Source organism: Cavia porcellus, unplaced genomic scaffold (genome assembly GCF_034190915.1).
Source record: "Cavia porcellus strain 051 isolate PalLab524CR breed Dunkin Hartley unplaced genomic scaffold, mCavPor4.1 scaffold_37, whole genome shotgun sequence".
Lineage (NCBI taxonomy): Eukaryota > Metazoa > Chordata > Mammalia > Rodentia > Caviidae > Cavia > Cavia porcellus.
In genome coordinates, this window is record NW_026947520.1 from 9159653 (window position 1) to 9181649 (window position 21997).

At 43.0% G+C, this 21997-nt stretch overlaps 1 pseudogene; it reads left to right on the top strand.

Annotated features, from left to right (window-relative positions):
- The first annotated feature begins 432 nt into the window (after nucleotides 1-432).
- The window catches only part of LOC100717159 (patatin-like phospholipase domain-containing protein 4), a 41182-nt pseudogene continuing 19617 nt past the window's right edge, over nucleotides 433-21997 (top strand).

Consider the following 21997-nt stretch of genomic DNA (forward strand, 5'->3'; position numbering starts at 1 on the left):
CTGGGACCAGCAAGCACTTCCGGAGCAGAGGTGGTGAGGGTCGTTAAAGGTCAGCTGGTTTTCAGGCGATAACCGACACGCACTTCGCGCTGAAAGGGGTTCAGGGATTAAAACGCAGCTGTAGTTAGCCAAACAGCGCGGCTCTTGAAGAAACAGTCTTTTCCATGGCCTGCGCTCGAAAACACAGCGGCCGACGGACCAAGTAGGCACCGCCATGTTGAGCGCCGTATTTAAATAAAAGAGGCGGGGTCGGGCTAAGCAAGGCGATGGTTCTATGACGTCACAAAGAAGGTGGGACAGAAGGGAAAGCCGGACCTTCTTGGGCGGGCAGAGCGAGCAACTTCTGGCTCTGATAGGTAAATCCATTTTGAGTGACAGCCCTTTCCTCCCTTCTGGTTAGGGTTGGGGTGTTGGGGGCGGGCCTATCAACACGCAAGTGTCTGAGCCGGCATGGGTAGGATGAGGAGCAGGAGGGCGACTTAGGGTAGCCTGTGCTATGGAGACGACCGTTATGGCTGAAACCCTAGCCCGCACTTATCCAGAATGGCCTGCCCACCTGGAAAATAACTCCCCAAATCCCTTTTCCCTTCCTTCTTGCAGAAATGCAATATAAACCTTCCTGCTTATCCTGCAGCCGGCTGCACCCGGTGCTGACTGGCGTAGAACCTTAGCAATCAGCAGTGCCTAAATTGTCCTGAGCTCTCCCTGTATAAGGGACCTTGAGCCCCAAACAAACCCACAGGACCTCAGGATGGGCTGCCTTTTGGCACCATTGATTTAATTCATGTGTCTGTACCACACCCACTCAGATGATGGGAAATATGTACAGTGTTTTTATATTTAGATGTGTTGCAGCTATGGAATGGTGAAAGGGCGAATCTTGAAGCCTGCCTTTGCTTTCACCAGTCAGGATTTGGGATTTCTCTTGAGGTACTGGGCAGTGAAACACGCTGTATTGTTGAGTAATAATAGTTTATGGGATTGTTGGTTGCGGGCATGCTTCTATTGGAAGAAAACGAGGGAGAGAAGCAGGGACCTGTTTTTGAGATGGGTTATTCCTTAAGATTCAGTGTGATTTCCTGTAATTTTTCCTCTTCAGCTCGATAGCAATCACTTCCTGCAAAAAGTCCCAAAAGGTCAAGAAAAAAAAAGTAACTACTGGATTGTATACATGTTTCTCGCCAAGTAATTAAATGTTAGATCGCGTAGTCTATGTGCTTAAAAGCTACGGAATGTTCTTATGTTACTGTTTAATGAAGGAGGCTATGTTAGGGATCAAGGTGAGCAGGAAAAAGACGGTATTTCTTTGAACGTTTCCTGGATTTAATTAGAATCAGTGGAAACGACCGCGCTTAAGATAGCGCATTACTTATTAAAAGAACTGGAATGGCGATCTTTATAAGATTACACAGCATGTGGGGATGAGCGATAGCAATTTAAGGCATTTTTTGGTCTTTTGTAGCTTTGCCAATTCCGCAGCAAGAATGAAGCCCATCAACCTGTTCTTCGCAGCCTGTGGGTTTCTGGGCACTTACCACTTGGGGGCGGCAGCTGCCTTTTGTAGGCACGGCAAGGAACTCCTGAAGAATGTCCAGGCTTTCGCAGGGGCCACTGCAGCATCCTTGGTTGCTTCTGTCCTGCTAACGGCACCAGGAAAAATAGAGGTAATTAAGTAGTCACAAGGCTGTGTTCCTCATCAAAAGGCCAAGAGGGGGTGGCAAAAATGAGTGGGGATGAGGCTTTGTCTGGGGGAAAAAAAAGAACACTTTTACAATTAACTATGTGGATATCAGGGCTCTGAGGGTATAGAAAAGGTTTATTTGGGGTAACATAAATAAAATACCTTATTTTGTTCTGGAATAAAGCCCTGTTTCTTTTAAACGAAGGATATTTGCTCCTCCGTTGATTGTGAGAACAGAACTGAGACCCTATTTTTGAGACCTTGAGCAGGAGTGCCTGTGCTCACCCCTAATTTGCAAGCAGGCATACAAAGGAAACTGGCCTTAGGATTTCAATTAAGTGGCAAGATAGGGGAATTTAATTTGCTTTTAATTCTCACAGAGGGAAGCAGCTCTAAATTCCAGGAAGTTTAACCAAAAACGATAAAAATAGTCTTCAGCAGGTATTTTCATTAATGGGAGCTGTTTTTCAGATGCTTTTTCAGATGCTTTTTCAGCTGTCTAGACAGTGATCAAGCATTTGATCACAGTAAGAGCTGGTTTCTATGGATGGAGAAAATATTTGTTAATTACTTACACAGTCTAGTGGCTTTGAACAGTAATCAAATAGGGGTTTAACACATTCCTGCTCAAGAAAGAATCTCAACACTGCAGAGTTTTAAACAATGAAATCTTGTTTATAAATCTGATTGTGAGCTGCTTAATGGAAGAGAAACAGGATGTAAGGCCAATTTTTAAGAAATCCACTAATCCTTTCTTCTCTTTAGTGATTGATTTACAGGAAACTAAAAATGTGATGACAAACCAGTGATTACACAGGGTATGAACCTTACATCAGAAAAGTATTAGTAAGGTGTGAACACTGCTTGCAAGGTAGCAGAATCCTCTCCCATGAATTTCTCACTGGCTCCTTTCCCGAACTTCCTTGTGTTTTATGGGGGTTCCAGGAGTGGGAGATTATTTTCTCTTTAAGGCAGGCTTTCCTTTAGATGGGGCAAGTCTGACGCTCTGGAGTTAAGTAGAGTTGGCTTCCAGCCTCAGCAAATTTAAAAATATACAAAGCGATTTACATATAATGTGATTTGGAGAGATGCAATAATAATAATTTGGTGACATTCAGCCATTGAATGACTTATCTGAATTTGAGACGTTAAACTTTATCTCCAATCAGAGTGCCTGTTCTTTTCTTAAATTGGGTCTCAGTCCTGTTGTCTGATTGTATGGGAAGAACGTAAAAGGTAAATGTATCAGCTGCTCGCACTGGAAGATGGAAAGTGATTCTTTTGAGTGATCAGAGGGGACCCTCATTTGTCCTGTTTTCAAAATATTTCTTTCAACAAAAATAATATTTTGATAATTATTTTGTTACAAGAAAAATGATTCCCCCAACGTGTTAGATGTCAGATTTGCTGAGTTCTCGTTCCGTAACATTGAGGCATGACGTGGCAAACCTCAGGAGGAAGCTAGGAGGGTTTTATTAGAAATAAGGAGAAGAATCGCTCTTGGATTTCCCGGAGGGGTCCTAGTGGGTGGCCACAGAGACCCTTTGTCAAGGATAATTTACACAGCAAAATCACAGTGCGGGTACAACATGGGTCCAAACAGAAGCAACTAGTAGTTTTGCAAATATATAGCTTCACTGCTAATATTGATCCGGTAGGGAAATGAGTCATATAGCAAGGGACGTGGAAAGAAAAAAGGCGTTCTCGGGAAGGGATGGGTCTGGATGTTCTGGTCACCCAGCGTGCATCTGATGTGTAGCTGGGCTCCTTGAGCAAGTGGTGCTAATCACAGTTTAATGGCAAGGTGCTGTTTATCTCTAGGGAGGCTTACAAACCTGGGTCTCTTTAGATTGGCTTCCAGCCACGATCTTTGTGTACCTTAGCTTTTGTGCTGATTTTCTCTAGGACCCAAACCCTTTTTGGCTACCTAGTAATCCTAACTTATAATAATAGTGTTAGTTCTTCACTTTAGCATTTGGAATGATCCATTCGAAAGACTTATCTTTCTTTTTTTTTTTTGGTAAATTATTTTCAGCCTACCGCATGTGTGTTAGCTCAGTTCCCACTGACAGTGTTAAGTTCCTGGAGCTCTTTACTGTTGTGACAAATATATGACTAATTAATGTCGTGCAGAGCTTGCACATGTATAATTAAGAGGAGCACCTGATGCTGGGTATATTTTAGGTGGGAGGCAAATTTAGACATTGATAGGTAAAGAGCTCAATGCAAAACTTCCCCCCAGCCTCACAGTCTACAAGGAAGACCTGGTGTTAAAACGAACAGGGAACTCAAAGGGGAAGAAGTTCATTCCTTAGTAAGTTTACAGTGTGGTCAGTGTACAGGTGTGTAACTAAAGCAGTGCACAGGCTAAGTGGAGAGCCCAGTTTAGAAGGCATAAACACAGACACATTTGAGAGGGACTGCCCTAGACAGGTGTCTTGGTTATTTTCCTCTCTTTCTTGAGACAAAATACCTGATGCCCAAAATGAAGGAACGAAAGGTTTATTTAGCTCACAGTCTGTGGAGGTTTCACTCCATAATCAGCTAGCTCCAAGGCAGGGTGGCATGGCACAAGGGCAACACTTCAGGGCAGCAGCCAGAGCAAAAGGGGGCAGAGCAAGCCTCTCTTTCCTCCTTTATGCTATGCACAGGCCACCATCACCCCGCTCCCTTTAGGACAGGTGTAGCACTCACAAAAATCTCCTTGTCCTCCTTGGCACAGGTGGGGGATATTTACAAAGTAAGAACCCTGGATCCCTACTGGGTCCCTCTGTTAAATTTCTAAACTTCTCAAGTTGACACAGTGTATCAACTATAGCAACAGGTGAACCTACAGGTTGCCTACTTCACGCTTAGTGACTTTCTCCAAATGCAAATATGATTATCTCATCCGTAAGCTCTCTGTAGCTTTTCCAACAAGCTTCACAAGGCCCCAAGTGGCTTCATCCTTTTCATGGCTTGCTGCGAATACCCACCTTCCCTCCGTGCCCTTCGCAGAGCTGCTTTGCTGTTGTGTTTAGTGTTGTCCTCCTGCATCTGTATCTCCATCCCTGAGCAACTCCAGTTTGCATGGAAGGCCCCAGCTTAGATGTCACATTGGAAGGAGGCTTTGGCAACCCTTAATTTGGAGCTGAGGCTCACTGTACTCATTTCCCGTTGCAGGTGAACCGTGGCTATCAGTGTGGTGCCTTCACACAATAGGGCTTCAGTCTCTCATCCTTCTAAGGTTGTAGGTATGATACAGACTTTCTGGGCTCAAGTCAGTGTCAAGAGGGCTGCTGTAGCTCCCTCCTGAGGCTCTATATGCCCCTTTTCTGGCTTCTAATGGCTGCTCGCATTCCTGGGCTCCTGCCTCCGTCTCTAAAATCAGAAGCATGACCTCTTTAGATCTCTTTAGCTCTGACCCTCATGCTTTCCTTTCCTTTACACGCTCATCATGCTCTAACCCTCATGCTTTCCTTTATATGCCCATCAGCTTCACATTACAGTACCAAAATACCTGAGGTAATTATCTCACCAAGAGAAAAATATTTATGTTGGCTCCTGATTTTAGAATTGCCAGTGTAAGAACAGGAAAAACTCTGGAGCCTCTGATGGGAATGCCCCTAGCAGTGCAGGAGCATTTAATGGGGGGTCACTACTCACCTCATGGCCAGGAAGCAAAAAAAAAGGAAGGGACAGGGGTCCCCAGATCCCCTTTGAGATCATATCCCCAGTGAAGAGAGACCTCCCACAATTCGCCTCCTAACAGACCTCTGTTCCTCCAACTTGAAGCACCCTGTACACCCAGATATAAATGTGTAGCAGAGTTTATCATCCAGATCCTTGTCCCATAATGGGCCTTTGCCATGGTCACTGGACCACTGGTGGGCCTGGATAATGCAGGACAGTTCATATTAATCCTGACATGTCAGCTTTGCTACACTGAGAAACCCCTAGCAGGTTATTCAATGTATTGGGGGGACATGAATGTATAGCCCTGGTTACTATATATGTCCCTCCTCCATTCTTCTGGGGCACCCTTCTGCTGTGCTTCCTGGCTGCCATGAACTGAGCAGCTCTGCTCCCTGTCACCCTTTGCCATGATGTTCCTGCCTTAGAGCCTCCAGACAATGGACTGCATCCCTCAGGACTGTGAGCCATATTAAACCTTGCCTCTAAGGTGCAGCAATAGGAAAGCTGACCAGTACACTCTCTTTCTGAAAGTCATTAACTTGATTGGATCTCAAGTCATTAACTTGATTGGATCTCTTGATTGGATTAAATTTGTCCCCTGGGAAGGTTCTCATAGCACTGTATAATCTGTTTTTGGAGGTACTCCTGCATTGCATGAATCAGGGCCTCTTTATATCTTGCGTTTTGTTTTGTTTTGTTTTGTTTTGTTTTGTTTTGTTTTGTTTTGTTTTGTTTTGACTGAATCTTGGAGTATAGATCAGTAGTAGGAAGCATGCCAGCATATGCCAGTGTGTTTTGTTTTCCCAGCATTGAAAAATGAAAGGTCCACCAGGTCTTAGTTACTAGCCAAGTACCTGGCATCAAATAGTTTGCTGAACCAGTCGATCAAATAATAAGTGAATAAGAATACTAAAGTAAAATAACAACTCTCCCTTGCAGAAATAAGAAAAACAGCTTCTTCTGAGCCAAATTTGAGCAGCCCTGGCCCAGAAACAGGGAATCAGATAACCATAAATGTGATGTTACCCCAAGGAAGAGGGCACATGAACCTTTATAGCCCAGAACAAGGATGGTCACGAATCAATACATTGATCAAATACATGGGTGGGGCGTTATAAATGCTAAGGGCTGCAGCAAATCTGGGAAATATTCTGTACAGATTTCAGATGTTGCACATACGAGTTTTAGCTTTAGGGTTGGCAGGAGCCAGAGGTATGCAGATCTTATGAGTGGATTCTGAGAAGCTTGCTTATAGTCAGGAGAGTATTAGTTCTAATATAAAACTTAAGCCAAATAACTGTGAAAATGGCCCTAGGGCATTTTGGTTCTCATCCTGCAGTCTCCACGGTTGTGCTGTTTTGTCAGTCAAAGTCAGCCACTCTCCAAGGTCTTTAATTTACATGTGCTTCTTTGGACAACTTCAGTGCCCTGAAAGACAGCCCTGGGTTTACACCCATTGGCGATATGCTCATCCCCAATTCCTGATGAGCATACTTCAGACATACTTGGTCACTCCAAGCCTCAATTTTCTTCCCTGTCAAGTGGGAAAGAGGCTTCTCACTTTGCATAGTCAGAATACAGTAAAGTGACAGAGGATCTCAGCATATCCCAGCCATGCTACCCACGATACCAGTGCTCAGGATGGATCTCCAAAGACTGTGGAATCTCACCATGTGGCAGCCCAAGCCAAGTCACCCCCGCTCCTTCCTCTGTCTGCACTTGGTATTGTGCCTTCCCATTAGCACTCTGGCAACAGTGCTTTCCTAATCTTCCAAGGACACACAGTTAGGCTGGAAGTGGAACTTCACTGTGTGTGCAGTCTTGCAGAGAATTTAAACTTGAATTTAAATCGAGCCCTATAGGATGTTTCCTGTGTGGACTAAGGCCCTTTGAATCAGTTTAAAGGGAGAGGAAAGGAACAGAGGGAGAGAATGAGAGAGAGAGAGAGAGAGAGAGAGAGAGAGAGAGAGAGAATGGAATTGTGGGAAAAATAGAATTTGCCTAATGACCAGAAACAGAACCTAGAACATAACAGAGCCCATGCACAGTGCAGTCTAGGAACGGGGTAGGACTGCAGTGCCTTTGATTTGATAAGACAGGGTGAGTTGTGAATCTTCTTTTTCAGGAATGCAATGAATTTACCTATAAGCTGGCCGCGGAAACCAGAAGGCAGTTTCTCAGGGCAGTGACACCGGGTTATGACTTCATGGCCCGCCTGAGGTATCTGTTGATAGTGTGCGCTTGCCCCGAACTATATAAATGAAGATGCAGGGCTGACAACTCTCCCTGCAAATGGTGGCAAGCTCAGCGCTGGGCCTTCTAAAATATTTACAAAGCCTTCAATAATTAAAGGTGAGTAATGTGGCTCTCCTTTGCTCCTCCAGGAGCGGGATGGAGTCCATTCTTCCTACTAACGCCCATGAGCTGGCCCAGAATCGACTGCACGTGTCTATCACCAACACCAAGCCCGGCAGAATTACCTGGTCTCAGATTTTTCCTCCAGGGAAGACCTCATTAAGGTAAAAAGGCACATGTCCTCTTAGAGAAAGGCAAATGAGCTCCCATTTGTACGCTTCTTAGAAATAATGAGCGTCTGCGAATTCTTTACATCTGCTGTCTCTGATCAGGCCTGCCAGATGATAAAAGTGCAGTGAATTCCTTGTTTCATGAGCTCCTCTCAGAGGCTGTTATCCTCCGCTTCATCTCTGTTTTTTTTTCTCCTGAGGTTCAGGCCTCCCGCTTGTAATGCAATGCAACTTGGGGATGGAGTTTAGGAGCCCTAATGCTTCTTTAAGTTTTTATAGCTAGCCAGGTGTGGTGGCTCATGCCTATAATCTCAGTACTCGGGAGGGTGAGGCAGGAGGATGGTTGCGAGTTCAAGACCAGCGTAGGCTACAAAGTGAGCCCAAGACCAGCCTGAACTGCACAGCAAGACCCTGTCTCAAAAAAAAAAAAAAAAAGTTTTTATAGCTAATTCCCCGCAGTCTTGGTAAGACTTGGACAGGAACTTGCACTTTCCACCCATCAGTGGCCCTTCTGTAAACATGCAGAACAGGTGTTATTTTGGACCTTTGTTATTGTCTTTAATAAAGAAGAAATGGGTAGACAGGCTTTATGAGATGCACATTGGTACCCAGAGTTATCTTGCCTGCCAGTAGAGACCAATGCTGGTATCCAGGTCTCTTAGCTTTTTGATCTATTGTTCTGTTTCACTTCTTGCATTTGGTTCTCAGGCCTCTCTATCCAAGCACATTTGAATGTCGATGAGTTGAACATTGTCTTAGTTACTTTTTACTCATTGCTGAGACAAAATACCTGATGCACCAAGTTGGGGAAGGAAAGGTTTATTTCTTACAGGTTTCAGAGGTTTCTGTCCATACCCAGTTGGCTCCAAGGCAGGGTGGCATGGGGGGGCTGCAGTTCATGGCAGCTGCAAACAGCAAGGCAGAAACCAGCAAGAGAGGGAGACACGCCTTCTTCCAGCCCTTACATTACACCCTGGCTCCACCCCTAGGCCAGGGTAGCGCTCACACCCAATCCAAGCGCTAGACAATGAACCAATCACAAATGCACAGTGTAAATGCATGAGGCCTGGGGTCACAGACATAAACCATGACAAGCATTCATTATCTCTGGGAAATACTTCATCCTACTGATTTCCGAGTAACAGCACACTTGCTAAGGTATTGCACTGAATAACTGTGAGTTGGCAAGGTTGTGTTTCCTTTAGGAAACCTGGGAAGATCTTTCTTCTTCCTATTGCATGAATGCAGAATTCATGAATTCAGATTTGGCTAATAGGGAGAAAAGAAAGTATGATTCCACATAGCCCATGGTAATGAGTCGAGTGTGAGTTAGAGATGAATTTTCCACCTGAATGAAATACAAACACACTGATTTTTTTTAATATCTTCTGGGTGGTATAATTAGGGATCTTTAATGAAATGTTGAATTGACAAGTACAATTACTTTGCAGCTTAATGGATGAAAATATTTCTATTCGGTGTGCCTATTACACCTGTCTCTCACTTATATGTTAATAGTCTTTCTACCTTAGAAAAATGTATTGCTCTATAATATGATCACAAAACTTCTTATATTATGTAGACTTAGACAATATAGAAAGACGAGTTGGTCAAGCCATTCCTGAAGTATCATCCATTATCAATGTCCAGTTCAGACTTAGGTTGGGTTGGATTGGGCTGGGTTGGTGCTTCTGCTGGTTTATCTGCAGAGAGATGTGTGGTACTTATGTGCAGAGAGATGTGTGTTAATTATAGTCATCCTGCTATGCTATCAAACATTAAAAGAGTCTATTCTTATCTAAAGCAAGAAGGCAATACTTCTTAGCTATCCCGCTTTGTCCTTTATTTGATTGTTTTAATTGGCACACGATATTGGTACGTAGCTTCTTCATCCACTCATCAGTTGATGGACGCCTTGGTATTGTAGCCCACCTCTTGGTATTGTAGACAGTGCTGCAGTGTGGGAATGTCCACATCTCTTTGATATCCTGCTTTCGTTTCCTTTGAATGCATACTCACGAGTGGACTAGCTTGGTTCCGGGACTGTCACTTTGTCATGGAGCCCCTGGCTTCTCCATCTATAATAACCAGAACTCTGAGATCTTCATCTGTGTCCCAGCCTAATTTATTACTGCTATTTGCAGACTACGCATGGTGCTGCTTTATTCACTGAGTTTTTAGTGGTTTGTCTTCCTTCAGTGGAATGTAAGCATCAAGATAGTGAGTGCTCAGGTTTCCCTACAAACACACCCCCAACACCTGGGCATACTGATAGTCGCCACGTAGATACTCCATGAAAAAGTATGAAAATAAATAAACAAACGAGGGTAGCATCTATCACAGCAGCCTCCCTTAAAGCAAAAGCAAAAACAAAGAAGCTGGACCCTGCGTATTCAGAGATTGGGCAATGTACCATAGGTGATGAGCTGTCCGACTGGGAGGACAGTGCCTGCCCTCAGTATTCTGCCCCGGGCAGGCCTCGGGCTGGATGAGAGGGCATCTTTTCCATCCCTGTTGAGAGGGAGAATGTGGTAAACACAATCACAGTCCCCGGTGACATCCACACCCTACGCCCCAAAACCTGTGAAGATGCAACCTTGCAAAGGGGATTTAGTAGGTATGATGAGGGTAAACATCTCGAGATGATGAGTCTAGATGATCCAGACTGAGTGCATGAATCCTAAACATTCGGGGTCGGGGTCTTCCCTGGATTTGATGTACTATAACTTGTTCGGCAATGTGAGATCCACATTAAGGAGATCTGCTAAGAGCTGCTCCCCTCTCACAGCAAGGAAAAGCACCCTCTGCCCTGCAAACACAGGGAATAGGCCTCCTCTGACATTTGGATGCACAAGAAATGTCTGACACCTTGATTTGTACCTTCTAAAGCGCTGGTCCCAGAAAGCTGACCTGCAGATTGTGTGGTCATAAATGGGTCTTGTTCAAAGCTCTAACATTGGTAGCTCTTTGTTATAACAGCAGTAGCAAACTATTGCTAGGAGTAAACATGATTTTCTGTTGTTGTTGTTTCTTTCATTTTGGATAATAGGTACTCAGAGACTTGGTGTAATTATTTTAGTTGATTGAACAGAAGAGAAATAGCTGATGCCAGTATGCAACACCTTGCAAGGAGAATCCTGACTAATTAACATTTATCTTAGGTTATGTAAGGAATGTTCTCAGTGTGTGGTAGCAGGCTTTAACCTTTTCTGCAACTAAAACAAAGGAAAAAGAAACAGTTCCTTGAAAGCAAGCAGTAACCATCAACATGTATGAAATAGAGAGTAGCTTTGAGTTTCATCAAAACAGGATGAAATGGGAAAAAACTCACTTCCTCACACGGTCATGACTTTTCCAAGTGTAATCCTAGTAGGAGAAGATGGTCTCCACTGGTTCTACCAAACCACTTTTTCCCACCACACGCTATGCTCATCTTTCAAGCCATGAATTTTGTCAAATCAAACGTGTCCACAGGGTGGCCAACTGTGGAGACAGAAATCCAAGGCACGAGCAAAGGGAAGTTGCCTGGACTCAGTCAGAGAATGAAAACGTCCAGAGGGCTGGTTTGTGTACACGAGGCTAGGCCAGCTGAGTGTGTGGCCTGGCCATCATGAGAGTTACTGTTCTGTCTTCTGTGGCATCTTACGCACTGGAGTCTTATTCTTTATATGGCTCTCAGGTCTCTGAGAGAGGTTTCTGAGCTGTGAAACACACATATGTGAGTCCTCCTTTTAGTAAAGTGCGCAGTCAATGGCTGTGTCATGGTTGACTCACTGAATCAAGTTGAGAAATTTACAAGCTTAACTAAGTAAGTCAGCAGCTCTGCATCCTAGGGTGCAGAAGACATGACCTAGGCTTTTGCCCTAGGATATCATAATGGTTGATTCACTATGTCAACCTGACAAGTTCAGGAGCTTAACTCAGCAACTCAGTGGGGGACCAGGGTCCTCACTTTGTAAACATCCCCAGCCTGTGCAAGAGGAGGACATAGGATGAAGTGAATGCTATCCCCACCCTAGGGCAGGTAGCCTGCATACAGTATAAGGGAAGAAAAGAGTCTTTCTCCTGCTTTTTGGTCTTGTTGCTCTTGCTGTCTTCTGTCACCATGAACAGTTTCCCCTCCGTCATGCCTCCCCTTGGAGGCAGCGGATTACGGACTGAAACCTCCACAGACTGTGAGCTAAATAAACCTTTCTATCCTTAATTTTGGGCATCAAGTGTTTTATCTCAGCAATGAGAAAAAGTAACCAACACAGGATGCCTCTCATGGGAGCACAAGGGTTCACTTTCAGCAGGTCTGTGTGAGGATGGTATTTCATTCCTTTTTGGTCATGAAGGTTAGGCATGAATCCTAAACATTCGGGGTCAGGGTCTTCCCTGGTTTTGATGTGCCATAACTTGTTCGGCAATGTGAGATCCATGTTAAGGAGATCTTCCCTTTAGTGTATTAGTCAGCTTTCTTACTGCCAGACAAAATACCTGAAACACAGCTTCATGGAGGAGAAGTTGAATTTGGCTCATGATTTCAGGGACTTCAAGCCATGGTCAGCTGGTTGCCAGGCAAGAACCTCGTGGCAAAGAGAACATGGTAGAGAAAAGTTGCTCACTTCACGATGGTAAGAAAGCAGGTCAGGAGAACAGCATCAGAGGAGAAGGGGCCAGAAACCACACATAGAGCCAAGGGTTGGGCCTCCTCTGTGAGCCGCCACCACGCAGCCAGAACTCTGCTTCGCTGATCCCCTGAGGTGACTCCCATGCCGATCAGGTTGACCGTTATACTTAGCACATCACAACTAGACACTAGAGGTTTTAAAACGCTAAAGCCATGGATGGAAGCAGCCTAGTGTGGGTCACTCTATTCCAGTCGGCTCTTGTCTGTGAACACATAGCCTTGAGTTGCATTGCAGTATATGGAAATCTATAGGAGACAAGCAGACAGACAGACGAGAGAGAGGTTGAAACTTAAGTTAGGGTTAAAAAGAACATGAAAGTTCTAAATAGTGGTGATTTTAACCTTTAAAGTCTTGTTCCGTGTTGCATTTTTTATATTTTTATCATGAACCTGTTTATTCCGGTTGGTACCAGTTGAATTTCTGTAAAATAATACCTGGTTCTTCATTGTCCTCCAGCTGCCTGCAAATCCTTCTTCTAGAGAGCATGGCTGTGTGCCTGAAAACCCAAGCAGAAATCTGGAGTCCCGTGTGTGTGTGTGTGTGTGTGTGTGTGTGTGTGTGTGTGTGTGTTTGTGTTCTGTGTACATCCGTGCCTTTTCTGAATTCTGTCTGAAAGTGTCCGGGACTCTCGGATCATCACTGCATCTTGTGGTCAGTACAGTGGTGGTCCCACAAGATTGTATGACATAATTGGGGCCTGGAGATTTAGCTCAGTGGCATAAGTACCTGCCTTGATTGTATGACATAATCACACCGGTGCAGAGGGCTCTTGTGTGATTAAGTGCACTCTGTGTGTTCACACAACAGCGACACGTTTCGCAGGTCACATCCCCTCTGTGGAGCGATGCGTGAGGAATTATTTTTGAACTTTACTTCTCTGTCTGTGAAATGGAGCTACCTAGCCATTTGCTCTTTTAGTTGCCCTGGAGAGCGTATTAATAAAGCATGAGAAAGTGTGTTTTAAATGGCGAAGCCCCATCTGCACGCTGATGAAAGCCAGCGTTTAATAAATGATGACCAAATAAAATAACAATGCATGCTTCCTCTTGGGTCCCACCTCTGAGTATGTCTGTCATGTTAATACCATGTTAGATACCCTGGTACGTCACAGCTTTCTCTTTTGGCTGAATAAGACTCACGTTTTCTCTTCCATTTTTTTTCTTTAAGCCTTGTCTTTGTTTGGCATAATCCAGGTACCGATCTATAATATTTTAAGATAAGGATTGCTACTGAGCTTTTGCTACCTTTGACTTGACAGCTTTTCACTGTTGGCAGCATTTATTTTTAATTGGGTTTGTGTGGCGACTGATACTTAAATTGTATTAAGTTTGCAGTTAGCGACTTGAACAGTTATTTCCAGTTCGACAGCTGCAGTATTTGTGATTGTTTTCTGAGCACTTCTGTCCACAAGTTGCGTGGTCCAAAGTTTCCTTTTATACTTGGTGTTTTCAAAGTGTTCTTAATCTTAACAAAAAGTTAAGACCCCAGAGTTATGTGCTATATCAGTCATATATGATCTGGCTGTTTTTAAAAATAGAATAAAGTTCAATTCTTAGATGATTATCAAGTTGAGTTTAACAGCAAATGCAAATACAATCTAATATAGAGAATATAGACAAAAGACCAAAATAATGATCTATAAGAAAAAGTAGAAGTATTTCTGTAGACTAAAACAAACAAAAAATGAAAGTATAATATAAGTGAAATTTTAAAAATCAGGAGAGAAAAGAGTGGATGTTCTAGAAAGAAAATAGAAGTAATATATTGAAGATACTAATAAAATATGTTGTACTGTTTTCCTTACTGTGACTAAAACTCACAGAAGGATAAAGATTGGAATTGTTTATCCAGAAAAAATAATGGAAAAGATGCATTCTTGTAGAAGTGTTTAAAATCAGATTGATTTCTTGAAATATTTGGGTATATTATTATACAAAAAAGGGTTCTCAGTCGTACATCTATGAAGATTTCAGTTGCTTTTTTCTACTTTAGAGCCCATTATAAGAAACATACAGAGAGTCTTCAGACATTCTTTGGTCTCTGGGTTATTTTAACCAACCACTTCCCTCCTCTTTAATAGTGATCAAGCCAAGATCACCTAACTAGAGCTACGTCCTGCCGTACCACCTTGAAGAGATCCTTTTATTTGGTTCAGCTGGGTCCCAACAGCCCATGTCTTACTCATGTGCTTATTTCCCCCTTGTTTTTATTGACCTACAGCGTATACTTCGGATGCTATACCTGTGTTAAATTTTCTGTCACTGTAGTCAAAGAGCCGATAGAATGAACTTCAAGGAGGGAAAGTTCATTCGTCAGAAGTATCAGTTAATGGTTTCCTTGGCTCTGTTGCTTCTCAGCCTGTGGAGAGGCAGAACATTAGTGGCAGGGAGGATGTGTTAAGCAGAGCTCACCCCGTTTTGGATGGGAGGCGGAGAGCTGGAGAGGAAGGGGCCAGGAAGCAGATGCAGTCCCAAGGTCAGGCCTCCATGATTGACTTCCTTCAACTAGCCTCCTCCTTCCTGTTTCCAATACCTCTCAATAATGCCATTGAATTGTGATCACTGTGTATTGATTGGCTTTTGTCACTGGGAACACAATAGGTGATGTCATCACTCACAGGAGAAAAGTGTATTTTGGCTCATGATTTAGAGTTTTCAGTCCATGTTTGCCTGGTTGCAAGGCAGAAGCTTGTGGCGAAGAAAGCGGTTCCCTGCATGGAAGCCAGAAGCAGAGAGTCAGGGAATAGCCAGAGTGAGAGATACACCCCTTAGTATCATACCGCCAGTATCACACCGTCTCCTGCTGGGCCCCCCACCGAACAGCAGACCAACTCTGGATATTAGTGGATTCATCACTGATGACTATTGCATCTGCGTGGTCCAATCACCTTTCAAAACCTTACTTCTGAACACATGAAACTTTGCAGACATTTTAGATCTAATTCTAACATTGTGAATTAATCAGCCAATGAGTTTAGAGCCCTCATGGTCTAAGGACTTCCCAGGTCCCATCACCTCTCTGGGTGTGGTGGTGCACACCTGTCATCCCTGCACTCGGAAAACTAAATCAAGAGGGTCACTGGAAGTTGAACACCAGACAGAGCTACACAGTGAGTTCAAGGCCAGTCTGAACTACATCGTGAGAACCTGTCTCAAAAACCAAACCAAAATCCCATCAGCTGACAACCAGACTTTTGAGGCACATTTCAAATCTAAGCCATAATCATATCAGGAAAAAGAAAAATTTCTCTCCAAGACTCACATGCATTGATCCTTTATGTTTGTGGGTCACTGGTCACCCTGAGATCTATACCAAGTTGAGATCACTTTCTGCAAATGCATACATGAATTTGGGGATGGAGCGGAATAACGGAAGATACAGTGCCTGATTCCATGACCATTATGAGTCGGTTCTGGGACTACTGACAATATCAGCTTACTGGTGTTTTAGTTTCTTCATCTGTGAGATGGTGGACCACTATCTGTCCCCCTCTACCTAACACCTTTTTAGGAGGGCCCAGTGAAATGTGCAAGAGAGCTTCGTCAACTCTCAGTTGCTTACCTGGTAGACACAGTGAACCGTCAGGGGCCCCTCCTCTCCTGATTCCCATCTCTTCCCATCCTTCATACTTTAGCTTGAGGCCTGCATGAGTCCTGACTGTCTCTGGGACCTGTCAGCTCACTCCTTTCGCATCCCAGATTTTATGCTGGCTTTTCCCCCAGCTCAGAAGCCAGTATACAGTTCAGAAGTTCAAGTATGTTTGCAATCTGTGATGATCACATTCATCACGGGGAGTTGGTACCTCTACATAAGACATCTTAATTCTGTTACATCCCATTCTCTTCTCCTCCACCCTTCTCCCTCCATCTCTTGGTCAAGCATATTTTAATAGTAGCCTTCAGAGAAAGATAAATTCTTGGTTTAAAAGAAAGGCATATGCCAGCCCAACTGCCCAGTAGAACGAATCCTCATTTTGATGAATCCTCATCATCAAAACAAGGAATGCTGGGGTGGGCACCTGACTTCTCCCCTGAGTTGGTACAGATCACAGGCTTCTCCACATTTCTCTCATTTCAGGCTGACGGCACATGTGCTCTGAAGTGTCTCTGGATACACGTGCATGCTCCTTCGTAGGGACACCCAGATTTTCCACTGTGACAGCGTCTTGGCTCTGGAGATGGACTGCTGTGTCTCAGCGGTGCAAAGTGCTGAATTTCCTTTCACAGAGTGGAAAGTCTTTTCCAGTGAGATCCTCTCCCATTAACTTTGTAAAATCGCACTAAGAACTGAATTTAAGACTGGCCATTATCTTGGCAGGACCAGAGGAAGATAAATTTGACTCTGTCTTTGAATTTCAGCAACAGCAGCAGGGTCTGTATAAACAGCCAGAGATCCTCATTACACTCCCTGGTAAACTCGAGGAATAAATGAACCTTGTTGAAAATTTATTTGCTAAGGAAGCCGGGCCACATAATTTTCTAAACAACCCTTTTGTATAACAAGTGATATGTAGAGCCAGTCAGAATGTGTATGGAATATGCACTTGCCTTTGTTTTTATTGTTATATTTAGTGAGAATAAACAAAAATCAAACCACGCATGCTGTGTTTCAAGGGCTGCACCCAGCGATGAGCTAAAAAGCTAGGTCCTTGTTTTGTTCCCTTACATGCTTAGCAATAGACCTGGTTGCTGACATATGCCTGTTTTTTCAACTCCCTGGGACCCCTGTTCCTGAATCCACATGTTTTGTACAATGAGGTTTACTCACACGGCAGCCAAACAGTGAAGTAGAGGTCCAAGTTACCAATCTGCCTCCACAAGGTTAGGCTTTGACATTTTTGTCGGCCAAATCAGTAGGCGACGTAAAGCTTTGGTGAAGGTATCTGGGCATGAAATCATTGGTGCTCTGGGGGGTACATGATTCACCTCCCGGGCACGTGTGCTCAGAAACTGGTGGTGTGGTGTTAACTGGATCAAGGCGTGAGTTTTCAAGCCACTTGATGTGAGTCACCCATTAGGCCTTCATGTGGGCTGGGTATTTCCAATCAGTATGAAGCCGAGAAAAGACTGGCAGAAACACTGTAGACAAAAAGCAGCCTCAAAAAAAAAAAAAAAAAAATAGGCAGTAATCAAACCAGAATGGGTATCGTAGTGAGTCTTGTCATCTTCAGTGTAGTTGCCTATACTCTCAGACTTGATACTATCAATCATAACAGTTTTGAATAAAATCTATTGATACCAAACAGCAATCAAATCAGATTTAACTAAGATCAGTCATGATAAAACAGTATAAGTCATGCAGGGCTCCAGATTAAGTTAATAGGAAATTAACGATGATTACTGTGGTATATCCTGACGTTTTGGGGATAGCTGTCTGTGCCCTCAAATCTAAGGCAAGTAGATAAACTGGGACAGGATAAAATCTATCTAAGCAGAGCGGTGCAAGTAATATGGGTTTTAATTCTTCATACACTATTAATATCTTCTGCAATCTTTTTTAAGACTATTCCTCCCCTTTCATTTCCCCAGGGTGCACTGTGCACTCATGTGTTTATAGGAATATGTTTTGTTTTGTTTTGTCTTGCTTTGTTTGTTTCTCCCTCTAATATAGAAAAGATAGAAATACATGTTAAGACTCATGCATGTGACTGCAGCCCTTCCAGGGGGAGAACTAGCAGTGTCTCCTGAGATCCACGCCATGCTGGAGCTTAGGACTCCTGGAATCCAAGCCAGCACCTCCCCTCCCTGGTAAGCAGCGGTAGTTTACCCCACTTCAGCCCTTCCAGGGGGAGAACTAGCGGTGTCTCCTGAGATCCACACCATGCTGGAACTTAGGACTCCTGGAATCCAAGCCAGCACCTCCCCTCCCTGGTAAGCAGCGGTAGTGTGGCCCACTGCAGCCCTTCCAGGGGGAGAACTAGCGGTGTCTCCTGAGATCCACGCCATGCTGGAGCTTAGGACTCCTGGAATCCAAGCCAGCACCTCCCCTCCCTGGTAAGCAGCGGTAGTGTGGCCCACTGCAGCCCTTCCAGGGGGAGAACTAGCGGTGTCTCCTGAGATCCACGCCATGCTGGAGCTTAGGACTCCTGGAAGCCAAGCCAGCATCTCCCCTCCCTGTAAGCGGAGGCAGGGTGGCAGACTGCAGCCCTTCCAGGGGGAGAACTAGCAGTGTCTTCTGAGATCCACGCCATGTTGGAACTTAGGACTCTTGGAAGCCAAGCCAATACCTCCGGAAAAAAAAAATTCCATGTAAATTATATGTAAGTTGCAGTACACCAAAATGTAATCCACTATTCTGTGCAATTTACATGAACTTATAAAATAATTTTCAGATTCTATAAAATAAAAAAAAACTAATATGATTGATAGAATCAAGTTTGGGATTATAGGCAACTACACTGAAGAAGACAAGACCCTATGATATACATTCTGGTTTGATAACTGCCAGTTTTTGAAGTTCTATACTATATACAAAGTTGTGTTTTTATTAATACTGTTATATACTGATATATTCAGTTATGCTATGTCTGATGATATAGCCAGTTCTATTGAAGATAACAAGAGACAACACAGGAACTATGGTAGAAGTCCTTGCACAGTGGTCTTATATGTCTTTTTTGTTTCATGTGTTTATAGGAATATGTTTTGTTCTGTCTTGCTTTGTTTCGTTTCTACCTCTAATATAGAAAGAACAGAAATTCATGTTAAGACTCATGCATGTGTAGAATCTATAAACAGTTATGAGAGCTGATCTTATGACACATGATGAAATGAACAGATACTTTGAGGAAAAAGAGTCACTAAAGAACCCAGTGCTGATTCTGGTGTGTCATAATGTGAAACCCAGCAATAGTATTATTCTCTGTTCATTGTGATATTAGCCTGCTTGGGTTTTTTCTATCTCAACACAATTGAAGATATGGATAACTGCATGTATGTTTAAGTGTATAGGATTGATAACCATATTTCTAAGTTTTTATTGGACAGCTGAACAGAACTGTTTGCAGTCTTGCTGTTTGAATTCTCACTTTACATGTTCCATTTTTGTATCTTGAATAACTGTTTGTAAAATGACAATATGTAAACATCAACCAGTGATTTCTTACTGTTTATTTTTTCTCTGAATGCATGTATTATTTCTACCTATTTTCTGTTTTGTTTAGTCTTTCTTTAAATAAAATTTTTAAAAAAGACTCATGCATGCATAGAACCTATAAACAGTTTATCAGAACTGATCTTATGACACAGGATGAAATGAACAAAAACTTTGAAGAAAAAGAGACACTACAGTACCCAGTGCTGATCCTGGAGTGTCATGATGTGAAACCCAGCAATAGTATTATTCTTTGTTCAGAGTGATTTTAGCCTGCTTGGGTTTGTTTAATCTCAATATAAATGAAGATCTGGATAACTGCATGTATGTTTAAGTGTATAGAATTGATACCTGTATTACTAAGTTTTTGTTGGATAGTTGAACAGAACCGTTGGCAATCTCGCTGTTTGAATCCCCACTTTATATGCTACACCTTAGTATCTTGAATAACTATTTGTAAGAGGACAATATGTAATCATCAACCAATGCAAATTTGAATATATTCCTCAGTCAAGTGATTTCTAAGCTTAGTGATAAGAACAAGTGACTCAATACAAGGGAAGCTTTATTCCACTCTTCCTTGATTTCAGCTTAATTCTTTGTTGTGTGGACTTTCTTGGATGTATGCCCAGTAGATGCCAGTCGTACTCAGCTACTGTTCCCTCAGGCAGTAACAGATGCATTGCTGGACACGTTAGCCCCTAAAATGATAAGCACTCTGTGGCTGCATTGAGGTTTATTAGCGAGAGCAATTTCACCAGAAATACTGCCTGTCACCTGAGCTGAAAGCAGAAGTGGTCTTATCATGTCAATCTTTACCTCCTTCCTTACAAATTCCTATTACCCTGCAAGCAGACAGCAGTAAATGACAAGTTTAATAAAAAAAAAAAAAAAAACACTTATTCCCTGGCTATCTAGAGCTAATTTTTGCCCTGAACTTAGTTTGATGTCCAAATGATCAGTCCATAGAAAGCAACAGTAACCTCTGACAAGAACAAATAACATCGATCTGGAGGAATGACAGGTATTTTCCAGGTTGCTACACTTTTCATATCATGCAGGAGGATTCTTACTGTTATTATCTGCAGGAAAGTAATTGGAAAGCTTGCATTAATCCAGATACCTCACCACCGTTCCAAGGAGTAAATTGTGAACTTCTGCTTATACTTTCATGTGTTAGAGGGAGTCAAAGTTCTGATTCTAAACGTAGTGATTATTTTGTAGGGCACATATAGCTCTGCAGCATAATGAAATAAATCTCTGGTCCTTCATAAACCTACAGGCCCTTAAAGTACTGTAATAATTTCACCATACTGTACCTTCACAATATGCACACCGTATACAGATTGTTTTGCTGGTCACCAAAGTGCCATCTAGCCTTTGCGAGATAACTTCATTAAACAGCTATGCAGTGCTTGCAAAAAGATATCTGGAGCCTGGGATTGTATTTATTTATTTTTAAAGGAGTAGCCATTTGATGATAAGGCCAAATTCAGCAAGTGAGAATACCCTTCCTCTGAATAATATCAGCTGCGGGGTTCATTATTGCTACCAGTGGGCCATCGAGGTTGGGAATCAGGATGCTTGTTTCTTCAGCTAATCACCTATGGTGGCTCCTGCTCTTGTTTTACCTTTTTGTGGCGTGAGCATGATACATATAGTGTCACGCTGTTCTTTCCTGTCATCTATTAAAACTGAGGTTTCGAGCCAGGCATGGTGGCTCATGCCTATAATCCCAGCACTTGGGAGGCTGAGGTTGGGAGGATCGTTGCGAATTCGAGACCAGCCTGGGCTGCAAAGTGAGCTCAAGGCCAGCCTGAACTGCATAGTGAGAACCCGTCTCAAAAAAGACAAAAAAAAAAAAAAATTGAGATTTTCAGGTGAATGCCTTACTACAGGAGTGTTGGAGTTGAGTCTTGGGAGAAGTTTGATGAATTTTGTGGAAGGTTATTGTACATTGCAGTGAATAAATAAATTGATTAATAAACTGGCTAAAGGAGATGCTTTACCCTGGGGATCAGTGGTACAAATTAGTGTGCATTCTGTGTTTCTGTAAGTAAATTAAATGAGACAGACCTGGGTAAAACTCATCAAAAGACAAAAAAAAAAAAAAAAAAAAAAGAAAGAAAGAAAAACAGTCACCAAAGTAGCCTGATTGTGTATGTTGACTGATTATTTCAGTTAGTTTTCTCATAGCTGGATATTCTGACACCCTCAAATTTAAAAGCACAAAGTTTATTTTAGCTCACAGTTTATAGAAAGTTTCAATGCATCGTGGACTGGCTCCAAGACAGGGTGCCATGGCAGAGGAGAAACAGTCCATGGCATGGCAGGCAGGAAGTAGCAGAGGG